This window comes from Nicotiana tomentosiformis, chromosome 7, assembly GCF_000390325.3.
Source record: "Nicotiana tomentosiformis chromosome 7, ASM39032v3, whole genome shotgun sequence".
Taxonomy (NCBI): Eukaryota; Viridiplantae; Streptophyta; class Magnoliopsida; order Solanales; family Solanaceae; genus Nicotiana; species Nicotiana tomentosiformis.
Window position 1 is genome coordinate 107,896,666 of NC_090818.1, and position 6,000 is coordinate 107,902,665.

The following is a 6,000-nucleotide window of genomic DNA, read 5'->3' on the forward strand; positions in this document are numbered from 1 at the left end:
GGTTCATTTCAGTATTTATGACTTGTGTGCAAATTTTGGTGCAAAACGTTGATTTGACGTGATTCGAACGCCTGGTTGAGAAATTGAGAGTTCTTAAGTTTCTTTGAAAATTTTATCCGTTTTGGTATCCGATTCGTAGTTCTAGATATTATTTTAGTATTTCGACCACGCAAGCGAGTTCTTATGATGTTTTTGGACTTGTGTGCATGTTTGGTTTGGAGCTCCAAGGGCTCGGGTAAGTTTCGGATAGGTTACAGATATTTTTAAACTTAAGAAAAAGTTGGTTTAGCTTCTACTGGTTTCTGGTGTATGCTTCTTCGCGATCGCGAAGAGTAAATTAGGACTGGGGAGGAATTGTTCTTCGCTAACGCGAAGAGATGGTCGTGAAGCGGAGTAGTGGGGGGTCTGCCCTACGCAAACACGTCCATTCCTTCGCGAATGCGTAGGGTTAGGAAGGGGAACTGGGGGTGGAACCTTTACTCTACGCGAACGCGATCCCATGATCGCGAACACGAAGGCGAGGTGGGCTAAGCCTACGTGAATGCGTAAAGTATTCCGCGATCACGATGGCCATCTGGGCAATGCTCTTCGCAAATGCGTCAGGTGTCTCGCGAACATAATGAACACCTGACGCCCGGTCATTTAAACTTATAAAATTGGGATTTCACCCATTTTACCATCTTTTCATTAGAGCTCGTCCTAGAGGCGATTTGTAGGAGAAATTTCATAACCCTTTCATAGGTTAGTATACTTTAACTTATTTTCTTCCATTTTCATAATCACCCATTAATTTCTAGCATTAATCTTTGTTCTTTCATGGTAGAAAATTAGGAATTTTGGTAGAATTAGGGGGTTTGCAAACTTCAAATTTAGATCTCAAATTGGGGTCGGATTTTGAAATTAATTACATAATTGGGCTCGAGAGTAAATGAGTTTTGGTCCAAATCTCGGGTTTTGACCAAGTCACTTCGGAGTTGACTTTTGTTGACTTTTGAAAAAGGTGTAAAGATCTTAACTTTATGTATTGTAATTGATTTTCCTAGCCTTATTTGATGTTATTCAGTCGATTTTAGTTAGATTCGGTTGGTTCAGAGGCAGATTTTAGAGAAAATATCCCGGTAGAGCTTTAAATTGATTGTTGAAGGAGGTAAGTGTCGTGGTTAACCTTGACTTGAGGGATTAGGACTTATTTGCCTATTTTCTACGTGTTTAATGTGTGGGTACAACGTATATGTAAGGTAACGAGTACTTATGCATTATTTTTGGGTTAAAGCATGTGGGTGGAACTTTTTTCGTTGTGATTTATTGCCTCTTTAATTATGATATCCATGCTTAGATTATATTATTACTTATTAGATCATTACTTCCGTATTTATGGATTAATTATTAATGGTTGAGTATTTTTGGAAGTTGAGGTTTGGTATCTTGGAATCATAATTGACGTAAAGTACATCCTTTGCATTATTTATCTCCCGAATTTTTACATTCATTACTACATGGTAAGGAAGAGTGTTAAAGCACGGAGGGTGATATCGTGTCATTTTATTACCTCATTTACTGATTAATACATGGTGAAGAAGAGAATTAAAGCACAAAGGGTGATGTCATGCCAATTTATATCAGTTATTCATTGTTACATGGTGATATCGAGAGTAAAAGCACGAAGAATGATGCCATGCTATTTCATTTCTATTTATGTCATCATTTTATGGTAAGGATGAGATTAAAAGCACGAAGGGTGATGTCGTGCCATCTTCATACAATATGTTCATATGTCCTCTTTTGTTGATGATTTATTTGACTGTCTTGTGTTGTCATTCCTGTTGTAGTTATCGTATATTTTCTCCCTTTCGCATGTCCCCTCCCAACTGTACATATTAAATCTATGTTTTGTTACTTTTTGGTACATATATCTATGTTTGTATAGGTTTAATTACGTGAGTGTCCTGTCATAGCCTCGTCACTATCTCGTCGAGGTTAGGATCGAGACTTACGAAGTATATTGGGTCGGTTGTACTCATACTATACTTATGCACTTCTTGTGCAGATTTTGGTATTGGTCCCAGTGGTGCGTGAGGAGCGTCAGCTTGGATCATAGCATGCGGAGACTTGAGGTAGATCTTCTAGCGTCCGCAGACCTTGGAGTCCCATTCCCCTTCCCTCTTTTACTGTTCATTTCATTCAAAATAGTTATAGTTATTTCAGACTATGTTGTAGAACTTCAAGTAGCTCGTGTATTTGTGACTTTGGATCTTTGGGAGTAGATGTTATTACATGACTTATGCTGGTGTTTTATTAGTTTGGGTCCCTATCTCTCGTTATTTATCATCACCTTTCTTAAACTGCTAAAACTTTGGCTATTTAACTATCTCACGTCGGCTTGCCTAGCAAGTGGATGTTAGGCGCCATCATGACTTAGAGGTTGGGATTCTGGGTCGTGACAAGCGCAAATCATGCATTAAAGTCCCTAATTATCATGGTTGAAACTCAAGTTTCTTTAACTAATAAATGATTACACTTTTATTCATCTATAGAAATATGAATGTAACGACCCGACCCGTCTTTTTGAGCTCTAGCGCGTCATTCGGCGGTTTGAGGCCTTGAGTAGCTTCACTTCATGTATTATGACTTGTACGTGTGGTCGGTTTCAATTTTCGGAAAGTTCAGAGTTGATTTGGAAAGAAAATTCTCAATCCGGAAACTTTAAGTTGAAAGAGTTAACCAAGGTTTGACTTTTGAGTAAATGACCTAGGAATCGGGATTTGAAGGTTCTAATAGGTTCGTATGATGATTTTGGACTTGAGCGTATGTTCGAGTTAAGTATCGGATGGTCTGGAAATATTTTGGCGCTTATTGTAGAAAGCTGGCATTTTGAAACCTTTAGAATTTCTTAAGTTCGAGTTGAAGTGGACTTTGGTACTATTGATGTCCATTTGGGATTCCGAGCCTTGGAAATAGCTTTGTATTGTGATTTGTGACTTGTACGCAAAATTTGGCGTCATTCCAAAAAGTTTAAGTGTGATTCGGATGCGTTCAACAAAGGATGAAGGTTTGAAAGTTAAGAGAGTTTAAGAAATTGAGTTTGATCTTTAATTCTTGGTTTCGATGTTGTAATTTATGTTCCGAGCCTTTGAACAAGTTTACATAGGATATATAAACTTGTTAGAATGATTGGACGGAGTTCCTCGGACCTCGAGTGAGTTTTGGGGTGATTTTAGACCACTTTTAGAATATTTGAATTGATGTTATCTGATGCCAGGTGTGCTCTTTGCGACCGCAGAGGTCTGGGTCGCGATCGCGAAGAGCAAAGTGCATTCCAGACATTTGTGAATCGCGATCGCGGAGGGAAAGTCGCGATCGCGGAGAAGGATTTTATGCGATCAATAGTCTGACTTCGGAAGCTTATATCACGCAATCTATAAGTAAATAAGAGATGATCCAATAATGAAAGTTATAGTTCTTTGAATCGAGTTTTTAGAAAATCAAACTGTTTGTCATTTGGAATTTTGTATAAAATATTATGACCATTATACTGAAGGGTGTATGTGAAAAAGAAAAAATAATTTGTACATCGCGATCGCGGGATTTTGGCCGCGATTGCGATGAAGGAAACGATGATGGAACTTTTGTTAACTGTGATCGCATGGATAATTACCGCGATCACAAAGAAGGAGGCCTCGCAAGTGTATTAAACATCAAATTTTGGGATTTTGAGCTCATTTCTTCACTTTTAAGTTCTTGGAGCTCATGTAGGGCAATTTGGGGTGATTCTTGAAGATTATTTTCATCATATATCATAAGGTAAGTTATTCCTACTTGTTTCGGATTAAATACACAGGTTGTATATGGAATTTAACATGGAATTTGATAGAAATTGTGGAATTTTTGGAAAACAACTTTAAAATGGTATTTTCGGATTTTGACTACAAAATTGAATATGGAATTAGGAATAAATTATATATTTGAGTTCGTGGTATTATGGGTAATGTTTATCTACAAAAACTTTTGGAATCCGGGAGCGTGGCCCTAGGGGTTGACTTTGTTGACTTTTTGAGCGGAGTTGTGAATTGTTATAAATTGTTAAATTATGAGTATTGGAGTATATTTTTATTGGTTTGCACATTATTTGACTAATTTCGGATCGACGGGCATCGGTTTGGGGTGTTAGAGAGGTGTTGGAGCCGGTTATGGAACTTCGAAGCGAGGTAAGTCTCATGTCTAACCTTGTGAGGGGAAATTTATTTCGTATGTGTTATACTTATTACATGCTACATGTTATGGGAGCTACGCACGTATGAGGTGACGAGTATTCGTATGTATACTAGAGTTCCTGATTATGTCCGCGTAGACTTAGATTCACGCCATGCTTTAATTGTAATAATTGAGTTATTCTTGCATGTTTAATTACTTTTATTCGCATTATGAACTGAGACTAGACTCGCTATTTTAGATATTTGACGAGCTACTTGATTAGCTGTAAGAATTGTACTTCTCTTTTGGATTTCTCTCGCATTGTGCGTATTCATCGTAAAGTTTCTCCTGAATTCCATAACTCACACGCATATTCGTGAGTGGGGTCATAGACCTGTAAAAGCTTCACGCTCTTATGGTATCGGGTCGTTCGGCTCGGCAGGATATTGTAACACACTCCTATGGAATCGGGGCTTTCGTCTCGGTAGAATATTGTAACACACTCTTATGGGACCGGGTCGTTCGCCTCGACAATATCACGTATTCTTATGGGATCGGGTCGTTCTCCTTGGCAGAATTATTTATCACACTCTTATGGGATCGGGTTGTTCGCCTCGGGAGTTCTATGAAACAATCTTATGGAATCTAGCTGCTTGTCTCAACAGAATCGTACGAAATACTTGATAAGGAGTTCGCGTACTCTTGAGTTTCCTGACTTGAGATGTGACCATTGATTTAGTATTGACCATTACGTATTCCATTTGAGGAGGCATCCGATAATGGAGGACTTTTGTGTTCATTGTTCAGCTGTAGACCATATTATTTGCCTATATATGTACTCATTGTTTACTTACCACATTTCATACTTGTCTACTTTGTTATATTTGATTTACTAGACCATTAGTAAGTGTAAATGTCAACCCCTCATCACTACCTCTTCGGGGTTAGGCTAGATACTTACTTGGTACGCGTTGATTTACGTACCCATATTGTACTTCTACACTAAATGTGTGGGATCTGACAGGTTCATTTGGTGGTCATATGGGCGCGTAGGCACAGCTGCTGAGGGGACTTTATGGTGAGTTGCATTCCTTGCTACGATTCGCAACACATAGAGTTTCTATCATAATTATTTACTTTATATTGCCTATCTTGTATTCCAGACAAATGTTGTATTGTTATTGTACTTTCTAATAGATGCTCATGCACTTGTGACATCGGGTTTTGGGGTGATCTAGAATTTGTTTATGGTTTGCTTTACATTGACACACTATTACCTTATATTGTAATTAAATTGTGCATATCTACGATTTTATTTGACGCATTGATCTCTCTATCTAATAAAATCCATGATTTTAAAAATAATAAAATGAATAATTAAGTTGGTAGTTCATCGTTGGCTTGCCTAACGATGACGTTGGGCATCATCACGACCTATATTGAGATTTGGGTCGTGACAGCTTGGTATCAGAGCACTAGGTTCACTTAGGTCTCACGAGTCATGAGAAAGTCTAGTAGAGTCTTGCGGATCAGTACAGAGATATTTGTACTTATCTTAGAGAGGCTACATGGTTGTTAGGAGAACTTCTCTTCCTTGATTCCTTATTGTGCGATTTGATTTCGTTGAAGTTTATGCCTTCGGTTCCTTCCTACTTATTCGTACGCGACGTTGGGCATTTTTTATCAGTTAAGCACCGACGAGTTGTGAAGATGCTTCAGATGCGGTGCATGATGCTTTTCCTTGTGAATATGGGCAGACCATTATCGTTGCCTTGTGGAGGAGTGTTCTGTCATTTCAGTCCAGTGTTA